This window comes from Pagrus pagrus (genome assembly GCF_965226575.1).
Source record: "Pagrus pagrus genome assembly, contig: HAP1_SCAFFOLD_264, whole genome shotgun sequence".
Lineage (NCBI taxonomy): Eukaryota > Metazoa > Chordata > Actinopteri > Spariformes > Sparidae > Pagrus > Pagrus pagrus.
In genome coordinates, this window is record NW_028175199.1 from 34,602 (window position 1) to 58,772 (window position 24,171).

The 24,171-nt window shown below is 40.4% G+C and overlaps 1 long non-coding RNA gene across 1 annotated transcript; it reads right to left on the bottom strand.

Annotated features, from left to right (window-relative positions):
* Positions 1-3,470: 3,470 nt before the first annotated feature.
* On the bottom strand, positions 3,471-23,828 carry LOC311254078. The gene is made up of 4 exons (XR_014622187.1): positions 23,740-23,828; positions 22,149-22,257; positions 20,062-20,224; positions 3,471-5,358 (listed from the first exon to the last, which is right to left on the bottom strand). It is a non-coding gene; the product is annotated as an uncharacterized lncRNA (long non-coding RNA).
* Between the last annotated feature and the right edge of the window lie 343 nt (positions 23,829-24,171).

A 24,171-nucleotide genomic window follows, 5' to 3' on the forward strand; every position in this document is an offset into this window, starting at 1 on the left:
CAATCAGCGCTGCCCCTCCTTAGACGCAGAACACGCGCTGTGCGTAGGGCCCCACGATCCGTGGGGGGGCCCCATTTTGCACAAGGGGACGCATTCTCCGCAAATGCGCAAAGGATGCGCATCGCTGCCGTGAGGCACGCTTAGAGCACCAAGTCAGCCAAAGGCAGGAGAGAAAAAAAAAGAGACGAGTAATCTGACGCCGCACACGTTGCCGCAATGATTGACAGCACGCAGCATCTGACCAATCAGCGGTCAGATGCGCCGACAGGCAGTTGGATGCAGGTGGAGAGATGGCCTCCCAACGGCAATATGAATCGGGAGCAAGCAAAAGAAAGACAAAGTCTAAACAAGAGGAGGCTCGTGCTTCACTTGAAGGTGGGTATGTTGTTGAAATAAAAAAGAAAACTTTGTGGCATAAACACCCCAGCTGCTAGCATGCTAATCATGAGACAGAAGAGAGGATAATTCTGTCTAGATGTGGACTGGAGATGAAATTTTCCAGCGGCCCTGATTATCATTTATTGAATGTCTTGTTAACTGCATATACATTCAGCTCTGTTGAAAAAGGAGCGGTTAATTGACCAGTTGGTGGTCGTATGTTGGCTCAGGTTTATAGCCTATCAATCTATGCTATCAATAGAAGTTTTGGGCTATTTTTATGGAGGTAAAATGTCGCCATCTCTTGGTGAATTTAATTTATAACAGTCATATAAGATTAGATAAGAAAAATTAAGATAATCCTTGACCCACAATGGAGAAATGTAAAGCGTTACAGCAGCAAACAGCAGTGTAGGAATATAGAACCTAAGCACTAAATGTAAAAATAAGTATTTAAAAATATTTAGATATAGAAATATCATCAAATCAAATCATAATGAATATTATTAGCTGTAGTCGTATTTGCATTAATTGCATTTTAATCTTTGTGAGGCTAGTATTTACATTAATTTCATTGTGTAATTTACCATTAAGACCAAAACAAAAATTAATAATCTGCTTGTATGGTGGATTTCTTGTCATAACAGGGTCAATGCTGAAGTTTGTTACTAAGGGTGACACGGAGCCAGCACCCAGTATGTCACAAGGGCCATCAGGCACCATGTCTACTGAAGCAGCCTGCATCTGTAAAAGGCTTGTTCCATTGTTGAAAGAGGCCGTTCATTTGATTTGTTCCTACTTATAAAAGGTTGTAAACCTAAATGGCATTCCGTGATACAGTCATTTTGTAAAGGGGGGGGGGGCCTCAAAATAAAATTCTGCTTAGGGCCCCAATTTTGCCAGGGGCGGCCCTGGGTTCAATGATAATTTATTTATATCAAACCAACTTTTTAATTTATACATTTCTTCCGTGACCACTTCCAAGAGCTGCTGCAAGTCTTCCCCAGAACAAAAAATATTTGTGTCATCCGCAAAGACAACAAACTTCAGTACATTTGAAACTCTACAAATGTCATTAATGTACAAAATAACTAGCTTCGGCCCCAAGACTGACCCCTGTGGGACACCACAGGTAATGTTCAGGTTCTTTGACTTGTGAAGACCCATCTGCACAAATTGAAGCCTGTTTTTAATGTAACTCTTTATCCAATCCAATGCAACCCCTCTGATGCCATACCTCTCCAGTTTTTTAAGTAGCATCCCATGATCAATTGTGTCGAATGCTTTTTTTAGGTCAACAAATATATAGAAGTTAATCTGCCTGATCTGAACCCATACTGACTGTCCATGAATATATTATTTTTTTTAATGAAATTATCCAGTCTTGTAACAAAAAGTTTTTCAATAATTTTTGAGAACTGAGAAAGCAAGGATACAGGTCTATAGTTGGTGAAAAGGTGTTTATCACCATCTTTATACAATTACTTTAGCAACTTTAATTTTATCTGGAAATGTTCCCGTTATGAATGATAAATTACATATATGTGTTAACAGACCCACAATTCCATTTATTATTTTCTTTAGAAGACTCATATCGATATCATTCTAATCTTTTGACGTTTTACTTATACACTTTTTTACAATATCAATAATTTCCTTACTTTTCAGTTCCCAATATGACTGAATTTGGATTTCTCCCCACACATTTTTCCTCAACACATTTCTTCTCGGATTTATTTCTTTGGCCAGATTAGGACCCATCCATTAACAAAAAAACTGTTAAATTTGTCAACCACTTCATTCCTATCAGTAATTGTTATGCCATTGTCCGTAAACAATTCAGGGTAATCTGGTTTGGTTTGTCTTTTTCTAATTATATTATTTAAGGGAATAGTTGTCCAGTCCATCAGCAGGGCAGAGGAGAGCCATTAGCATTGGGCTAAGACAAGCGACAAAAGTAGCTAATTTGGCTAACGTTACATATTTCATGAAAATAACAAATCCCCGAAGCAAAACAACTAATTACCTGTCCAACAGAAAGACAGCAACCTCTGCATCACTTCTGGAAGTGCTACTTTTGGCTGCATTTTCTCTGCCATTGTTCTCTCTTGGTAACTCTGCTGCTTCTTCTTCTGCTGCTGTTTTATGGCTGTTGGCAAACAACTTTAGGTGTGCATTACCGCCACCTTCTGAACTGGAGTGTGGATCTCCTGCTAACTCCATAGCTGTGTCCAAATTCAGGGGCCGCATCCTTCGAAGGCCGGGTCCTTCGGAGAGTCCTTTGACGGTTGCGTCAACCATAGTTAAATTGGACGGTCCAGCCTTCGGCGTATTTCCTGGTTTGCGTCACCAGATGTTCCCGCCCTTACGGTTATGTCATGATTGATGCCGCCCAGGCCCGCGAAAGAGTTTTGACTGAATGGATTTTATGGTTTTCTGAACGTCTAACATTTTGAAAGCGAAGGCTTTTATAGCTTTACTTCCAACGGCATAATGCTAATTTATGCCGTATGCTAATGCATTACCAGGGTCACGTATTTTAACTGAAAGTCCGCTGAAGTTTAACATATCTGGCAATGGATGATCAAATGAGTAAAAACCGAGTATAAACCCAGAACTTACATTTAAATGTCAAGTCCGCGCCACTTGATGTCGCCATTGTTCAGTTTTCCCTCTTCTTTTTCGTGACTGAGCAGCGGCGCACAAAGGATCTTGGGATATGGGAGGCCGCGAAGGACAGTAGCGGTCCGTCCTCCAAAAAGCGGGAGAAGCAGGCTGCATTTGTGGGCTGCATTTGGAGGAGCCTTCGAATTTGGACATCCTTCGCGCAGCGTTGTGATTGGCCTTCAAATCCGCACTTTGAAGGATGCTGCCCCTGAATTTGGACACAGCTCATGTGGACTGTGTTGAATATATCCGGCAACGGTTCTTTAAACTCTGACTGAGAGGGAGGGATTGGTCAGAGATTTTACAGGCCTGCAGCTGCCACAGAGGTATGATTTATTTTGTTTATTTTTCTGAACACATTATGTATGGACTACTCTCAGGATGGAAAGGCCATTTCACCCAGTATAACAAAAAGTGTTTCTGAACAGGATTACCAACTATACCTTTAATATATTCCATATACTTTTTACATTGTTTTTATTATTCTCTAATATTTTATTATAATAACCCTTCTTACATACTCTCATAATATTAGTTAATGCCTTTTTGTATTTCTTATATTTAATCTCCGCCTCTTTTGTTCTATATTTTATGAAGTGCCTATACAGAGTATTCTTTTTCTTACAGGCATTTTGCAGTCCCTTAGTCATCCAGGGGTTTTCAGAATACTTATTCTTGTTACATTGTTTGCATATATATATACATATGACAGCTTTTGTCATACTCATTTTTGAATATGTCTAAAAATAATTATCAGTGTCTTCACAAACTTTCCAATCATAATTAATTAAATCATTCCTAAATGCAGCTATAGTTTCCTCAGATCTTACTCTCCTGTATTTAACTTCATTACACCCCCAGTTCCTATTGTAGTTACATTCATGAATCGCAAAGACAGGCAGGTGATCACTAATGTCATTAAATAATAATGCACTAACAGTACTACTCTCCATATTGTTTGTAAAAATATTGTCAATCAGAGTGACAGTGAGATGTTATTCTGGTTGGTTTTGTAATCGTTGGAAATAAACTCATACTATACATTGCTTCCACAAATGCATCCGTCATTTTATGGTTGTTGGGATTCAACAAGGCTATGTTAAAATCCCCACAGACATAATTGACTTTTTTGCTTTTCTTTAGCGAATACCCTTTCCATATTTTCTATAAAGATTTCAATGTTTGAACCAGGTTTCCTATACACACAACTGACAATGACATTTTTCTTTTTTTCCAATACATATTTCAATAGTAACACACTCCATTACATCATCCATGATTACTGACATATTGTCCACAACCTTGTGAGGCCTTTGTCAACAAATAGAGCCACGTCTCCTCCAGTTTTGCTCCCTCTATTAATGCAATTAAGTTCCTATCCCTGCAAAACAAAATCTGTACCTCTCTCTTCGTCAAGCCATGTTTCTAAGATGGCTATAATGTTAAAAGGCTTTTTGAACTGCATTAGATATTCTTTTATACTTTGGAAGTTTGCATATAAATTCTACTGTTAAAATGAATAATATTTATCCCATGTTCAACAGTAATATTGTTAAACTGTTTTCTGTATAACAACAGCAACTGGTGTTTGTTTTTAAAAAGATTATGTTCCGGATCTATAACCTGTTCATATTCTATTAAGTTTTGTTCCAAGTTATCACATTGCCTCAATGGGCTTTACAGTCTGTAAAGTGAACGACATCCTCTGTCCTTAGACCCTCGATTCGAGTGAGGAAAAACTTGCCATCTTGATGGGGAAAAAAAAAAAAAAAAGACCCTTTTAACCAGAAAAAAAAGACGACGGAAGAAACCTCAGGGAGAGCCACAGAGGAGGGATCTCTCTTCCAGGACGGACAGTCATGCAATAGATGTCGCATGTACAGAAAGAACAGCAATCACAGTTTACAGGTTGCATTGACAGAAAATCTGATAAAAATTATATATGTAAAGTATGTGGATCCAGGAGACGACTGAGCAGGACAAGGCATCGTCAGGGGGTGCCCGAGCCACACGACCTCCTGTCCACCGTGGTGACCTGGAAGAGGGCAGGCCACACAGGATAATTAGTAGTAGAGAGAGAGATCAGAATGAGGAGGCCTCAAAATTTACAGGAATACAGTTATAAGGAGATAGCGAAACAAGGAGAGGAACGATCCAACGGAGCCCGGGTGTGACAATCCAGATCTGACAGTATGTGGGGCTGTAGGAGCCAGGAGAGGTAGATGGTCTCTGGGGCCTGAGTTCATCAGAAGGGAGCCTGAATGAAAAGAGAGTAGGAGGAGAAAGAGGGGGAGAAAGTGACACAGCTTGCACCTTGTGGGAACAGAAAGAAAAACAAGGTTATAGAAATGCAATGTTAATCAGAATAAGCAGATTATTACTCGTCGGCAGGACAATGTGGCGTCTAATACTATAGCTTACTCACTGAGACTGAGTTGACCCACCGAAGAAGCTAGCAGTCGATGTCAAGGACTAATTAAAGGCCAAGTCAGAAAAAGTGAGTTTTGAGTTTAGATTTAAAGGCGTCAATAGAGCCAGATTGTCTAATATCAGCTGGGAGTTTATTCCAGAGGAAGGGGGCCTGATAGGAGAAAGCCCTGCAGCCAGCTGACTTCTTCTTAACCCTGGGAACCATCAGGAGCCCTGAATTTTGAGAGCGTAGTGCACGAGTTGGAGAATACAGTATAATAAGATCTGACATGTACGACGGGGCAAGGCTGTGTACAGTTTTGTATGTCATCAGCAGCACCTTAAAGTCTGATCTCATATGTATTGGGAGCCAGTGCAGTGAGGCTAAGATTGGTGTAATATGATCAAATTTTCTTGTACATGTTAAGACTCTAGCTGCAGCATTTTGAACCATCTGAAGACCTTTAGTGCTCCCATGTTGAAGACCCGAAAATAAGGCATTGCAGTAATCCAGCCTAGACGAAACAAAGGCCGTGGACAGGAAGGACCTAATTTTGGCCATATTGCGCAGGTGGTAAAAAGCGATCTTGGTAATTTCTTTTATGTGCTGATGGAAAGAGAGGCTAGAGTCAAAAGTAACACCTCAATTCTTAACAGTTGAACTTTGATCACGTGACAGTAACTCTCGACAGTTGTGTTATTTCTCAAAGGGGTGTCTCTGTCGAGGGGGAGCAATGACCAGCATCTCAGTTTTATCCGAATTTAGGAGCAGGAAATTTTCTGACATCCAGCTCTTCACGGCACACAGGCAGGTCTCCAATTTGGCGATTTGAGATTTATCATCAGCTTTGATGGGCACATACAGCTGAGTGTCGTCCACATAGTTCCACATAGTGGAAATGTATTCCCTAACTCTGTATTCCCAAACTCCGAGTATGGAACACCATACTTCACATCAGTAAATATCGATGTAGTACTTTTATATATACAATATAACAATATGCCGTGACCTGTGGTGTCAAATGCAGCACTGAGATCTAGTAACAGAAGCACTGAGGTAGAGTCTAAATCTAAATTAAGTAAGTAAGATGTCCTTTACCACTTTAGTAAGGGCAGTTTCGGTGGAGTGACAGGCTCTGAAAGCTGATTGAAAAGGTTCCAGGAGATTGTTATTAGTTAGGTAGCCTGAAAGTTGCTGGGACACAACTCTTTCTAAGATTTTGGAGAAGAAGGGAAGGTTGGATACTGGCCTATAATTATTTAGAGATCCTGGGTCAAGGTGGGGTTTCTTAAGTAGAGGCTTAACCACAGCAGACTTAAAACTAGCAGGGACAACACCTGTCATGAGCGATAAGTTAACAATATTTAACATTGTAGGTCCCAGTGCTGGCCATAGATCCTTAAACAGTTTTGCCAGAAGGGTGTCCAGGATGCAGGTAGTTGGCTTTGAGGATGAGACAATTTTAGACAATATCTCAGGGGAGATATCTTCAAAATTGTTTAGAGCCGGGGCTAACTGAGAATCGGCAGAAGGCTGTTTTATAATCAACTTTGACGAGGAAGCCAGAGATGATGAATTAATTTTGGCTCTAATATCATCAATTTTATTGCAAAAGAAATCTAAGAAATCATTTGCATTAAAGGATGTACAGCTCACAGACTGTGGTTTTTTGATTAAGTTTAGCCACAGTGTCAAAGAGAAATCTAGGATTGTGTTTATTATTGTTTATTAGGCCAGATAAATATGCTGTTCTAGTGGCATTAAGAGCACGCTTGTAATTAAGTACACTATGACAGCATGCAAGATGAAAAACGACTAATTTAGATTTTCGCCATGCACGTTCCATTTTCCTGCAGGCCTGTTTGAGATCTCGGGTTTCATTAGTAAACCAGGGCGAAGATTTCTTTGGTCGTCTTGTCTTGGTAGAGACCGGTGCCACAGAATCGAGGAGAGAAACGATTACCGAGTTAACTTAATTGGTGAATTTTTCCACAGGCTTTGTCGCAATCGCAAAAGGGGCCAGGACCCCAGCCAATTTATCACAGAGTGTCGCTATGATTGCCGGGCTGATATGACGAGAGGTGGAAACATTTGTGTCATTGATACAGGGACAGGCTAATGACGCTTCAAATGTAATAAGAGAGTGGTCCGACACAGCAGAGGAGACGGAAGCAACATTCAGGGCTGACGCATCTAATCCATGGGAAAGAATCAAATCCAGAGTGTTACCACTGGAATGAGTAGGTTCATGAACGAGCTGAGTAAAGCTAGACATATCGAGCAGACCCAAAAAAGCTTTACTTAGAGCAGTGGTTCTCAACTATTTTCTGTCATGCCCCCCCTAGAGGACAGAAATTTTTTCACACCCCCCCTGAATTGAAATATTATTGAGAACCTGATAATAATTATTCATTTATCTGTATAAACCACTGTATGAGTTGCTGGCACCAGCATTCTGCATACAATCACCTGATTATCAAAATAGATTAAAAACATCTGCATCTCATCTCATCTGTTAACATCTGCAACAACTTCAAACAATTTCCAAGTTTAGTTTATTAACTCAATTTGTAACATTTAAACAAGACTGTGATTCTCAAAACAGAGAAAAAAGCGCAAATGATTCACTGGGATGTGCATTTTTATAGACTTAACACATTAACATTCAAAACTTTAAACTGTAAACATTGGTCACTTGTCAGCTTCATCAGCTTATTCCTTTTCAAAAAGGACTTTTTAATTTTTTTTGTGCAACATTTGCAACAATATTGCTTTTTTTTAAACGTTATTTTACTACGCACTGACAAATCTAAACATGTACACACTTATCATCATATGGATGCAGTTAATGTGGGATCCTGACCCACCAAACATCCTGGAAAATGACAAAGTTACATTTTTCTCTTAATTACATAATCACCATCAGTAAACGGGACGCCGTCTGTCACTCGCAGGGAGGGAGGCTGTTTTATGGAGGAAAGATCACTGAAGTCTCGGTCAGTAGGGCTGACTTAGCAGTGATGTTTTTCACCGCGACAAACACTTGCCGAGTTAAAGTTTGTTGCCGGGGACAGACGCCGTTTTTCGGGCAGAAATGTGACGAAGAGTCGGTTGGACCGACAGGCTGACAGACACTTTTCCACATATAATTGCTGTATTTTTTTCCTCATAAGTTGCCAAAGACACGACCAGTTACCACGTTACTGTTGTTTGGTCCTGTAACATTGCTTTGTGGGACATTTCTCTACATTTTATTGAGTGTCGGACCTGTTTAGTTATCACACAGTGAACACCATCAGATCGACAACCCCCCGCTCCCCACCGTCGGCTTATCTGCTCACACTGGTTCGGTTCGCCAATACTGTGCCTCTGATACCTCCATAGGAGCATCAGAGGCAGAGGGAAATTTCACCCCTCGCCGCATCTGAAACTTTCACACAGAGGCAGATGGGGAGAATTGGCGCAGGATCCCCGCATGCAAACAGCAGTGTGAATGGGGCTACTAATAATGACAGTGGAAAATGAAAATGAAATGAAAGTCCTGACCTGCCTCTCACGCCCCCCCGACACCTCACCGCGCCCCCCACCATTTGAGAAGTACTGACTAGGAGAGTCAGAAGGCTTATTTAAGTGGATATTGAAATCCCCAATAATTAGGATCTTATCTGAACTAGTTACAAGATCTGCAATAAATTCACCGAATTCTTCTAGGAACTGGGAATAAGGCCCTGGAGGTCTGTAGATTACCACCAGGGGAAAGCCTGTTACTACTTGATGGAGATGGTTTTAACACCAGGGCCTCAAAAGAAGTAAATTTAATTTCCTGGTTGGAGCTTAAACTGAAAATAGATAGATGTAGATTAGAGCAACGCCTCCTCCCTGTTTAGAGGCCCGAGCAACATGGGCATAGTTATAATCAGGAGGGGAGGCTTCATTTAATGGCAGAAAAGTATTAGATTTCAGCCATGTTTCACATAAGCCAATCATGTCCAGCTTATGATCAGTAATCAAATCATTAATCAGTAAGGCTTTGGTTGACAGTGATCTAATATTAATAAAGCCAAGGAATTGGAACAAGGTACCTTTTAGTAGTTAGATTTGGCTGCCTATGCAGGTAGGGATGACGGGATGCCATTGTGATTAGCTTTGGTATTTTATTATGCGAGACTGTGTAAGGTGCTTGCTAAGACATTTCCCCACTGTCAGAGGTGGAGATCAAGATTAAATTATTGTGGTTTATAGGGGTGTCAACATCTACACGTGTAAACGGGTACGCGGATAATAAATCATAACCGTTTAGAAAAGTTTACGCGTCATTTTTCCTCCTCGTTTATTTCTCACCAATATATAGGCCTATAGTATTTTTAGGGGTGATAATGTTGCCTAAAAGCTTCAGATAAAAACATTAACTAACTATACAATTAAATGTTCCCACTAGTGCAGTTATCCGCATACACAATAGATGCATAGGGCACAATGTTCTGTGATATATAAAAAAAACCCGCGGCCACAGCTATTTGTGTTTTTCAGACCCGCGAGACCACTTAAAGGCAAGACAGCTGCTGTGTAGAATAGGCTGCGGAGGACTTGAGAAGAGCGCGGCGCTCATCTTCTCCATGCGCAAATGTCGTCCTGCTGAAAACAAAAACTGTTAGTTTTTTTCGATTGCTAAGATGCATTGGTCGAAACTGAAGCGACATGTTCAAAACTCTTAACACAGTCTGCAAAACAGAAATGCATGTGGGCTTAACTGTCTCACTGCGTTTGGCCTCATTAGAAAGCATATGTTGGAGCCTATTGATTCTTTGTATTAATTATTTGGAAAATGGTATATGGTAATGGTATAAAATAATGCTAATGATAAGGATGACTATTCAGGATATATATTGTACATGAACTATTATTTATGATCGTTTTGCTGCTCAGGTCCCTCCTCCTAGTCAGGCCATCCTCCTCCTGTGATTAGGGAGAGAGGACAGCTGGTTTGTGCTTTTGTCTGTTTTTTGTGTTGAAGGAGTGAGGAGTGAAACAGTTTATCAACCACTAAATTACGTTTTTTATTTGCTCATTGTCTGAAGTCAACCCGGAGAATATTTCTGTTTATGTAAATAAATTCAAAACTTTTTGTTGAAACTGGAAACATCTCCGCGAGTGCTTATTATTAAGTGAGTCGTGGACCTCCTCCTCAGAAACTAGGGTTTTTTTTTACCTTTTTTGAATGCAAGGAAGGAAAGTGGAAAGTCGGCGGATCACTCGCCGACAGATGAAGAAAGCAGCCGGCGGGCCGTGACTAAAATCAGCTGATCGACTCTATGAACGAATGCGCCGTTGCGCTACAAAGAAACAATCGAACACTATGGAAGGCAAAGTTGTGGATTGTGGATGTGGATTGCAATAAAACGGGGACGTTGGAATGATGTTTAAGAATGAACTTAACGGAAATTAAAGGAATTTGTGTGGTTATTTGTGATGATGTCTGACACACCTGAGACCGCAACTGAGTCTGAGGACATGTTGAAATCGCGCATTGCTTCGCGCAGAGGCAGATTGGGAGCATGCACGAGGAGGACAAATGAAATAAAGGCTTTGATGACTGACGTTGGAAATGTTGATAAAGTCAAAGACACATTTGAAGCGTTTAAAGGAGCTGTGGATGAATTTAAAAATGCTCACAAATCTGTGCAAGAGCTCTTATCAGAGGAGGAAAAGGAAAATGATTATTATGACTGGTATGAACCCAGAATAACTAACCTGAATTACTTCATGAAAGATGTTGAAACATGGAAAAGAGAAATTGCACAATCAAAAGTTGGACCACTGGACAGCATATCAAATGTGTCACACAAATCAAAGTCTTCCACTTCCACTGGATCATCAACCTCCAGATCTTCCTCAGTCTCCTCAGAGTTAAAAAAGGCCAAAGCGGAACAAGCTGCTGTGATGGCTCGAGCTGCTGCATTGAAAGAAAAACACACTTTGCAACTGGAGGAAACAAAACTGAAATCAAAGATGGAGCAAATGGAGCTGGAAGCAGACCTCGCAGCATCAACTGCTAAAATAAAAATCCTTCAAAGTGATGAGGTGGATCAGGAAGCTCTGGGTGATGGCATGAAGGAGTATTATGACTCTCACCATGAACCAGAAACAATGGAGAGCAATGTAGAATTTGCACAGTTAGGTGCAATACCCAAAACTCCACTTCACCAAACCATCTTAAGTCTCCACAGACCTCCACCTACAAGGGGTACCAACACACCAGAAAATAAACCTCAAAACAAGAATTTAACTGAAAAACATAAAAACGAAACTGCAAATCATAATCACACCATAACTAATGCTGCTCATGATAACTTGGATGTGGTTATTCAAAGACAAAGACAAATGACTTAGCAGAACTCATTGTCTCACAGCAAAACCTGTCTGTTACCTGCAAGAGAGATTTCTGTGTTTGATGGTAACCCATTGGCATATCAGTCTTTTATCCATGCATTTGAACACTTGGATTGAAGACAAGACTAAAAATAATCAGGACAGACTCTACTATCTTGAGCAGTTTATCTCTGGTTTACCAAGAGACTTGCACATGGATGGGAGCAGGGGCTATAGTGAAGCAAGACACCTCTTAAAAGAGCACTTTGGGAATGAAATGAAAGTTTCTGGAGCTTACCTGGAAAAAGCCTTGAACTGGACAGCGATTAAAGCCGAGGATGGGAAAACGCTGCATGCATATGCAATGTATTTGAGAGCATGTTGTAATGTAATGCAAGATTTACAGTATTTAGAGGAACTCGAGATCCCATCAAACCTAAGGCGAATAGCATCCAAACTACCCTACAAACTCCGGGAAAGGTGGCGAACCACAGCCTATGAGACACAACAGAGAACTGGCAGGAGAATCAGATTTCAGCACCTTGTGGATTTTGTGGAAAAACATTCTAAGATGCTTTTGGATCCGTTGTTCGGGGACATTCAAGACCAAATGACAACAAAAAAGTCTATCCCAAGAAGTAAAAATGAACCAAAATTAATAAGAGGCAAAAACAGCAGCTTCGCTACTTCAGTAGCAGTGAATACAGAGAAAGCAGGATGCGCTGTAAAACGCACTCTGATCGACCGCCCACAATTCAAAACACAGTCACATGACAACAAGGTTGAATTCTTAAGAAGCCATGGATACTGCTTTGGTTGCCTACTAAAAGGTCATCTAAGCAAAAAAGATTAATGTGTCAAGTTTGTCAAATGAAACATCCTACTGTACTTCATATTCAAAGTGCAAAAGGCCCAAAACAGGAAAATCAACCAAAAGCCACTGCTGAGACAGAAGATAACCCCATAAGCAGTGCTCGTTTCAGCAGGTGATGGAACTGGGGCCGGGAGAGACTGTGCACTTGCGATTGTTCCAGTCAGAGTTAAGGTGGCAAAAGGGAGCAGGTATATTCAGACCTATGCCTTCCTCGATCCAGGCAGCACAGCAACATTTTGCACAGAAAATCTAATGAACCTGTTGAATGCGAAAGGACGCAAAACAGAGATACTTTTGCGAACAATGGGACAGGAAAACCCTGCAGGGACCTATGAGGTCAGAGGACTGGAGGTGGGAGACTTGGAGGGCTGCACATATCTGGACCTGCCGAAAGTTTACACGCAGAACAAAATCCCTGTCTCAAAGGAAAACATAATCACAGAAGCTGATTTGGAGAGGTGGCCTTATCTCAGTTAAAGGAAATTGAGGCAGACATTGAACTCCTCATTGGGACTGATGTTCCTCGAGCAATGGAGCCATGGAAAATAATAAACAGTCATGATAATGGACCATATGCAGTCCAAACCTTACTGGGATGGGTGGTAACTGGACCACTCAGTGTTAATAGTCCTGCAGAACGTGCTGGGCCCATTGCAGTGTCAAGTAACAGAATCTCTGTTGTTGAGTTGAAGGATCTACTCATCAGACAATATAACCAGGATTTCTCTGAGAACATGTATGAGGAGAAAATTGAGATGTCAGTTGAGGATAAACGTTTTATGGAGATTGATTCCAGCTCAGCATTCCTTAAAGATGGCCACTGTCATTTACCACTGCCTTTCAGGGATAAAGACAAGGTCATGCCTGATAACTATGATACGGTAAAGGAACGCACACTGCACCTTATGAAAAAATTTAAGAAGGATAAGACGTATGCCGAGGAATACACCTCCTTCATGGAGGACATTCTCAAAAAGGGTTATGGAGAGAAGGTTCCACCTCAGCAGCTTCGCAGAGGGGATGGACGGGTCTGGTATATCCCACATGATGGCATCTACCACAAGCGAAAACTCAAACTGAGGGTGGTGTTTGACTGTACATCCTCATTTCAAGGAACGTCTCTGAATAAGGAGCTCCTCCAAGGTCCAGACTTAACAAACGCCCTCATCGGAGTGCTATTAAGGTTTCGCCAAGAACAAACTGCAGTTATGGCAGACATTGAGGCAATGTTTTATCAAGTACATGTTGATGAAAAGGACAGAGACTTTCTGAGGTTTTTGTGGTGGCCAGAGGGTGATATCAGCAAACCGCTTGATGTTTACAGGATGAAAGTTCACCTCTTTGGCGCTGTATCATCCCCGAGCATTGCTAATTTTGCCCTGCGTCAAACTGCTGATGACAACCAGAAGCATTACTCTGATGAAGTTATGAAAACCATCAAAACTAACTTATGTGGGTGATTGCCTCCGATCTGTGGCAACAGCAGACCGAGCCATAAAGCTTGTCAAAGATCTCACTAAAGCCTGCGATCAGTGAGGTTTCACATTGACAAAATGGGTCAGCAAAAACTGTGAGGTGTTAGCAAGCATTCCTGAGCATCACAGAGCAAAGGCAGTCAAGGAACTGGACCTGGGTAAAGAAAAGCTGAAAGAACAAATCACAGTCGAGCCTGCACTTGGAATCCACTGGAACACCCACAGTGACACCTTCAGCTTTAAAGTAACTGTCAACAGCCGGCCTGCAACCAGAAGAGGTATACTCTCCACAGTAAGTTCAGTTTATGACCCATTAGGTTTTCTCTCTCCTTTCATCCTGAAAGCCAAACAACTACTGCAAGAGCTCTGCAAATCCAGGTATGGATGGGATCAAGTTATTCCACAGGAATTTGCAATGCCCTGGCAGAGATGGATCGGGGAATTAATTCAGTTACGTGGGTTTCAAGCAGCAAGATGTATAAAGCCTGAGAACTACGACCCAGTGGCGACCGCTGAGCTGCATCACTTCTGCGATGCAAGTGAGTCAGGTTATGGTACAGTAAGCTACCTTAGACTAACAAATCACCAAGGCAAAATCCATATCTCCTTTATATTTGGAAAAGCCAGACTCTCACCTCTCAAGCAGATCACCATACCCAGGCTTGAACTCACTGCAGCAACATTGGCTGTAAAAGTGGATCGGATGCTGAGGAAGGAGCTGCATTTACCACTCACAGATTCAACTTTCTGGACAGATAGTACACCTGTATTGAAGTATATTCACAATCAAACAAAGAGATTTCATACATTTGTATCCAACAGAGTTGCAATGATCCATGATCTCTCTCACACAAGCCAGTGGAGATACATAAATTCAAGAGACAATCCAGCTGACGACGCATCACGAGGATTGCACGTGGAATCTTTCTTAAGATCAAGATGGCTGAGAGGTCCTGAATACCTGGTCAGAGGAACAAAAGACATGGCCAAAGATCACACAAGGTCTAGGAGAGATATCAGCAAATGACCCTGAGGTGAAAAAGGAGGTCACAGTTAACAGTGTGGAAAAGGAGATCACAGTTAACTGTGAGGATTGAAAACCAACATCCGATATGCACATTAATCAAGTATCACTCATCATGGAACCGACTTCAGAGGTCTGTAGCCTGGATATTGAAGGTGAAAAAACTACTTAAATTGCTAAGTCAGCTAAGAAGGAGTCAGACACACTGCCTGGTGAGTCAGCTATCCACCTGGAGATGGCAAACTTCCTAACCACAGACTCATGCATAAATGCTATACGCAGATTCATCTGCAGGAGAGGAGCAGTTATAAGTATCAGGACGGACTGTGGGACAAACTTTGTCGGGGCCCAAAGGGAACTACAAGAAGCTTTGAAAGAGCTGAATCATCAGAAGATTCAAAACACCCTTTTAACAGAGGGAGTAAAATGGACTTAACCCTCCTTTGTGAGCCCACCACGGCGGAGTCTGGGAAAGACTGATCAGACTAGTCAAAAAGATCCTCACATCTGTTCTAAAACAACAAACGCTGGACGATGAAACTCTATCAACAGCACTGTGTGAGGTAGAAGCCATCCTGAATGACCGACCGATAACTACAGTGTCAAGTGAACCCAATGATTTGGAACCACCAACCCCAAACCATTTGCTCCAACTGAAAGCGAAACAACTATGCCACCAGGAGATCATTATTCAAGGAAGAGGTGGAGACAAGCACAGTACCTTACAGATCTCTTCTGGAGATGGTGGACAAAAGAGTATCTTCCTCTCATGCAAGAAAGAAGTAAGTGGAAGAGCATAAAAAGGAACTTGAGTCCTGGAGATCTGGTCATCATTGTTGATAACACAGCACCAAGGAACTCATGGATTATGGGCCGTGTTGTAAAGACATTTCCAGATGCCAAGGGCTGTGTGAGAAGTGTTTTGGTTAAAACCAAAAGCAGTGCGATTCAACGACCAATAGATAAGCTCTGTCTTCTAATGGAGGCAGCAGGATAAATGGAGAGAGGCCGTGATTTTCCAGCCTTCACTATGGACCGTTTCAGATATTCTGACACGATTATGAACTTTGAGAAGACAGATAGTCATCATCAAGTAACTGAATGGACTTTGAATTTAAAGAGCATAATTAATTTCCCTTGTGTAATTGTTCTATTTTGGCTCCTTTTGAATCTTATTTATGTAATTGTTTTGCTAAAGCCAACAATTAGGGGCCGGGATGTTGGAGCCTATTGATTCTTTGTATTAATTATTTGGAAAATGGTATATGGTAATGGTATAAAATAATGCTAATGATAAGGATGACTATTCAGGATATATATTGTACATGAACTATTATTTATGATCGTTTTGCTGCTCAGGTCCCTCCTCCTAGTCAGGCCATCCTCCTCCTGTGATTAGGGAGAGAGGACAGCTGGTTTGTGCTTTTGTCTGTTTTTTGTGTTGAAGGAGTGAGGAGTGAAACAGTTTATCAACCACTAAATTACGTTTTTTATTTGCTCATTGTCTGAAGTCAACCCGGAGAATATTTCTGTTTATGTAAATAAATTCAAAACTTTTTGTTGAAACTGGAAACATCTCCGCGAGTGCTTATTATTTAGTGAGTCGTGGACCTCCTCCTCAGAAACTACTCTGACCTTTTTTGAATGCAAGAGTAGCCATAACAGCATATACAAAAGGAGTGGCTTCTGATTCTTTTTCCTGTGCAAGTATGGATCAAAGAGCAGCGGGCAAAGTTGGTAGAGAGAGAAGAGCAGCCAGGAGAGGAAGGAGTTTAGTTTTATCTCTTACTGTAATTTGTATTCTACCCCTGGAATTCTGAGATTCTGCATTATTCTGTTTACGTAATCTTTATTTTTTGTATGGTCCTGAAGTACTTATGCAAAAGCACAAATGTTCTTGAATAAATCTCTGCATTCCTGATTCAGTGTTGTTGCAATATATTACAGCATATACTATAATTTAGAACCATTAAAGTGCAAAAGATCCTATATAAAATACTGATTTACCTGACAAAAATCATTCAAACTTGAAATATAAGATGTATTTGATGTAATGTTCTTTGTTGTTAGTATTTTGCCGTTCCGTTTGTTAAGAGTGATTGTGTGTGTTGTGAGACACACTTTTGGGCATGAGATTAACTGTTGAGCTGAGCTGCAAGATGGAAATGCAGACTGTGTTAAGAGTTTTGAACATGTCGCTTCAGTTTCGACCAATGCTCCTTAGCAATCGAAAAAAAATTGTAATGGCTTTTTATTTTAGCCTTTATTGTTACGTGTTGTTGTATACATTATATTGTTGGTTGGTGTTCTGTGTCGGCTTTTTACGACCTGATCACATATCCTCGCGTCTAAAGAGGAGGAAAAAAACATCCCCCCCCCCCCCCCCCCCCCGGACAGTTTTAGTGAATAATTGTGAGATTCCCCCTCTACTTTTTTAGCTTTGTGGATATAAAGGTGAAGTTTTTTCCTCTCACTTCAGCATACTTTGGCTTCTTTTTTAGTTTCTTTCTATCGCCAATTCCAGATTACTTTTACTATGAGACGTATTAAAATTCAGAGGCAGCTTCCGTTGCGAGAGAGGGATGCAGTTTGAACTATAAGTTTAAAAACAAATTGTACAACTGTGAGAAATAGTTAAAACAATGATTAAAGAAGAAGGTTAAACCTTTTTCAGCTTTCACTCACGTTTTCTTTTCTGTCAAAATGACAGATTTTATTTTCAACTCATTTTACTTTCTGTCATAAGTAGGCCTAAGCCTTAAAATGTTAAATGAAGCTCTGTGATTTATCTGTTATGTTGGCTTTAATTTAGTACCTATTTGAAATAGGTCTACAAGAATCAAATCAAATCAAATTTTATTTGTATAGGCCAAATTCACAAATCACAGTTTGCCTCAGAGGGCTTTACAATCTGTACAGAGACGACACCCTCTGTCCTTCGACCCTCGATTCGAGTGAGGAAAAAGCTCTTTTAACAGGGTTAAGAATAACAGAATAACGTTGAATAAACGTTTTTGTCTGATAACTACTGGAATGGCTTTGATTTAATGGGATTAGGAGGCGGTTGAATGGAGGCAACTGCGATAGAAAGAGATCATAAATCTCAGACGTGTAACCGGGTACACGTCGGTTAGAAGCCCCGCGCATATTTAGAGCATGATTCAATGAGAGAGTAGCGGGGGAAGGTGACAGTCTCAATGTTGCAAACTAGGGTATCAGTCTGGTACTCTGCACTACAATACCATGTTAACTAGACTCCACACCAGCATTGACTGTATCGCTAGCAGGCTCTCTAGTCACCTGTGACCTGCCAAATGCTACATCCCTGATGTCAAACCTGCATCAAACACCTGTCTATATTGCTAGACAAAGCAGCAGCGCCGACTCCAGTAGGATGAAGGCCATCTGCTCTCAGACCACACAACCAGTGGCTTGCTCCCGCGCCTTCCACGCCGCGACCGAGCAGGGACAAATTCCACAGCAGCTGCCGACGAGACTAAGCTAGTGCTAAGGCTAGCAGGCCTGCTATCAGGCCTGGGGCTAACACTATCTGCAGTGCCCGTGTTTCTAACTGAGAGAAGCTGTTCTAGCTCACGGACACGTCTCTCTAATAGAGACACCCTATCTGCAACTGCAGAACAGTCAGCACAAGCCATCGTAACACTTGTTTGTCGAGGCTGTGTCGACTGCGGTGAAAGGCAAAAAGCAGTGAGCTAGGCTAAGCCTAGGAAGCTAACCGGGCAGTAACAGACTACCCAGTAACAGAAAAGCGGTTCGACAAAGTACGTACAAGTTATAAAGTCTAACGTTAGCTGCAGTACAAAACCAGTTTGACTATGAAATACTCAGAAATCGAAGAAAAACAGCCAAGATGGATAGAGAAAGAGAGAGACACAGTAAACAACAGCTTTCGATCTCACAGAAGTCCCGGTATGCGTCACAGGCAGCGTAAATATACTACTCTTACTCAGGAATTTCTCAGATTAGAGGTTGGGAAGAGCTAAGAGTGAAATGTAAACAGGAAGAAGACCTGGAGTGTAATTTTGAAGAAGGGGATCATTGTGTACTAGTAGTCAGTGTTTTTCTTTTAACTCTAGACATAAAATTACACAATACAATCTTATTCATAGAACATACTATACCCCTGACAGACTACATAAAATGTCTATAGTCAAAGTGCTTAATGATATTACAGGACTAACCATCCCCGCAGAGCTAAGAGTAATTCTCCTGGGTGACACATCTATGTTGAAAGTCAATAAAAACCAACTCAAATTTATTAGAATTGCCCTTATTACAGCCAACAAATGTATAGCTATGCATTGGAAAGATGTATTAGAATCATGCATACCAGGTGAAAAGACTATGTATAATTTGAAGGGTAAACCTGGAGAGTTCCAAAAGATCTGGGGTGGTTTTCTACTATATGTGGACACGGAGTCCACAATACAGTAATCCTCTTATATTTAAACAATGTCATGTGATTGTTAAACATGCTTATTCATCATTTGGTGCTTTATTTTTATTTGTCTTAATTTTTTTTTCTACCTCTCCCTGCCATTTAATCCCTCTCTGCAACAGTTTTGTTTTAGGCTATATATGTTTGTTTCTTTCTTTCTTTCTTTCTTTTGTGATATACTGAAGGCTTGTATTTATTCTTACTAATCTGACTTGGTACACACTCTGTAGGAATGTATGGTCGGACCTGTGGGGATGGGCTGATCTGGTACCTATTTGTCATATTGTTGTACATTGCCCTTTCATTCAGCTCTAGGGTTGTTAAAAAATCTAATAAAGATATTGTTGAAGAAAAAATTTAACAATGTATATAACTATAAAGCAGTATAGTAACTGAAACTCTTACCACCATGTTTTCCCTCTCCACTTGAATGCAAACAAAAATGTAGAGCATGAGGGGTGGTAAGAGCTTCTTCTCCTCTGGGCTTCGTCATCATCAATCAAATCTCCCCTGTATTCAACCACAAAGTATCCTTTGCAGAATGAAACTCGGGTGAATGAACCACGTCCTGTAAGAAAAAAATTAAGGACAAAAAAAACAAATTATGTCCACTACAATTGTTTTTTGATCTGTAGCTAAATGTATTAAAAACACACACTGTAGATAAAGAGCGAGAATAATGTCTAATTTGAATTTATGAAAAAGTGGTAGTGGTGTGCTCATGCCCTGTCTTTATACTGTCAAACTAAATAAAATGCTGGGGCTCCTAAAGAAAAGGGTCAACATGAGAAAAAAAGCAATGGAGCAGGACAAAAATACTTGAGTTGGATTTAAATGCCTTTGTTAAAAAAATGGCTACTTATGGAACGATACTGCCCTGTTTCAACCTAAAAGGCATTCATCAGGGTACAAAATGGTGAACAGAGGGCAAAAATGTTTATAACCTTGGTAAGGGGGGCCACCTAATCCTGACTGAGTGAATACCAGAGGTGGGAATTGTGGAGTCGTCACATCATCTCCATGCCATGTATTTGTTCTTTTCATGCACTAAACCAGCTGAGTCCAATCAGCACAGCTCTTCAGCCAGGAAGGTGAGCTAATTAGTGAATGCACCTGGTTCAGTGACTGAGCAGAACAAATACATGGCATGGAGATGACTTGATGACTCCACAATTCCCACCTCTGGTGAATACAGGAGGCCGACATCAGGACATCCCAATACAAGTCACATTTAAGACGACACACCTCCCCCACATGTTCATCCTGTACATCCTACACATCCTACACATCCTACACTTATAAGAAATACCCAAACATTAAATTGCATCCATTATTATATCCATCACAAGAACACAATCCTGTACCTTGCCATGTTTTGAATAAAGGATTTTATATCCATTTTTATCATTTTTATCTTCCACTTCCTTTTCCCTTTTCAACATTTAAGTTCACTTCATGGCTGCATGATTGAGATGTGCTGCCAACTGCCAGCTATTAAGGTGACCCTGCTGGTATACGGTTCAGCCACGCAGCTGCTGCTGAGGTGATACATGCAGGCAGTGCATCACCTCAGCAGAGGGAGGAGGACAGGATGAATGGCTGTTACTGTATGACGTCTGTATTCTGTATCCTTTCTAAACTTTACTCAATATTACGATTTCAAGAATATGTATTTATTTTACCGACATTTTGACTAATTTCTAGTGATATATTAGTTTATATAGTGGTTTTTCCTGCTGTTAGCTTTACTGTTGCTGCTCTAGAAACAACATAATGTAACATAAAAATTAATAAAAAATTATCATCATCTGTTTCTGAATCTATTCTTGGAAAAAGAAAATAGTAAGCAAAAGAACTGATAAGGAGTATATGTACTGATAAGAAATGTATCACCACTTGTCCATCTATACATCTAGATAGACAGCCAGATAAACAATAACACATTTAACACTAACAACAATAACATTTATTCTCAGCAACAGGCTGCTCCTCCCTAAGTGCAAAACAAACAGACTCAAAGACTCCTTTATCCCACGAGCCATCAAACTCTATAACTCTGCACTTGGTGGGAGGGGGAGGAGTAGCAGGAGAGTGGGGAAGGTGCATTCAACATGACCTGAACACCTAGATCTGTAGTGCTGTAAATGTGCAGTAACTACAATAACTGTACAATATCTCTGTGCAATAACAACAATAACTGTGCAATATCTACTGTGCAATGTACCATTTTTCTTATATTATTATATTTATTATATTTTTGTATTTATATATTTATACTTGCACTGTACCTGTCCTACACACAACTGTGCTCTTTTTGTGCTTTTACTTCTACTTTTTGTCTATTTGAACTCTGTGTGCTTTTCTTTTCTTTTTACTTTTTTACTGTACTGTCGGTCTTTGTGATGCTGCTGGAACCTCAATTTCCCTGAGGGAACCTTCCCAAGGGATAAATAAAGTACAATCTAATCTAATCTAATCTAACACCATCTTACCTTTCACTGCATTGATGTACTTCACCTCCAATCTCCATGTTTTGTCAGTCTTTAAAACAACATGGTGACAGGCATCTTTAAGAAGACTGATCCTTGGTGGCATTTCAAACTGCAAAGAAATTAATAAAAAATGAGATAGCTTAGGCATCACTTCTAGTTAAATTAGATTACAGGGTTTTAAACAATATGTTACCTGAGTAACATATGGACTCTTCCCCTTAGCAAACTGAGAAACAGGAAGTGCAAACATTCAATTTTTACCATCTCTCTCCACCTGCCACTTTTGAAGCATTTAAACTGATGACGAGACTCAAACAACAGAGTACTTGGTCTTCTGTTCTTTTTATTGTGCTATGCCAACTCAATTTCTGTTAAATCCAACCTAAACTTAGTTGTGAAATATTGAGTTTATTGTGTAATGAAATCAATCAGTACAGTCGAGTCTAGATCAGGGTAAACCTTTTCAGACGCACCTTCCAACAATCGCCCAGTAGTCTATCTTAATTAATCCAAAGCAATTTATTGCGATCCCAAACGAACTCCATAAATCAGGATGCACAATTCCAAACGATCAACCAATGGATAATCAACAAATGAAACGAAACTGATAGTAAACTGATGGTATTCGGTGGTTAAAAAACTGTATGATCACCCCGTCCATGTCCAAGGGAAATCACTTCCTGCTTTCCCGTTTAAACACACCTGACAATTAATCATCAAGCCACAGATGATACCATAAGCAAACCATAGGGGGAACAATCATTTCAACTAACCAAGGCATAACACTGTTTCATGAAAATATGTAGCCTACAATAATATAATAATTCTAAACATAAAAATAAAACGCATAAATACCAGTATTCAAACAGAAACATTTCATATATGAGCAATATGGCTCCAACAGTAGGTTCCCTAAATCCTTCATTTAACATATTGCTCGTTTATTATTTTCTTCTATGATATAAAGATATATATTCTCTGAATTTGATTTCCACTGGCATGATTTAGGTTACACGTCCACTACGTTTTTAAGTAATATTCCAAGCAAAACCTGGCTTGCTACACTGCTTAATAACTATAACCAACCAACATTAAAATCGTTCGAAATTAACTGCGCCTTGTCTGAAAAGCATGGCTCTAAAAACTTTGCCTGCTTCAACATGGTTGGATTATCGTCGCCCACATAAGCATGACTTCAGGTTAAATTTGGATCGAGTCAAGTGCATTGTGCTGCGAAACCAATCACCCATCCCCCCACACCAGGTGTGATGGACTCGATGAATATGGCCGCTATACTCCTACCCTGGCACAGATAAAAAAGAAAAATAAATAAGATAACTGACACCCGAACATGCAAATGACCTTAATTTTAACGAGTCAGTCCACCATGGTACCCGAAAACTCTGATAACTGTCTTAATTAGCTGACTGTTAACTCTAGCAAGTGCTAATTAGTGATACACCTGTGTTCGGCTAGCGACCCTTAAACAAGAAAGCCGACAGTTTTAGTAAATAAATAAATGACTACACAACGCATCAAACTGTCATGGCATTACGCTACTGTATATCTCAAGAAAATACTGAATACTTACTGAACACGCCGCTTGTTTACCCTGTTTCATCGACTTCAGCGGTGGCACGGAGCTGTTGCTGTGGCTCGGAGTTGTTACGCTGGCGGTTGTATGACAGCCAACTTCCGGTCAGATTTCACATTAAAAGCATACCGGCGGAAGTCACAATGTAATGGCGATTTAACGAAGGAAAGGTAACGTGCTACTCAGCAAATTAAATGAATAATATTTTTTTATTCAAAGAAACTTCTTCTAGTTGACCCGCATGCCTTTGGGTGAACACTAGTTGAGATTTAATGAGCTTTCTTCAACAGTGGTTTTCTCTTTGCCACTCTACAATAAAGCTTTGACTGATGAAGAACCCAGGCAACAGTTGTTGTATACCGAATTTTCAGCTTTCCCCCATTTCTGAAAATGTTTCTTTTTTTGTATATTTTTTTATATATAAGAGGA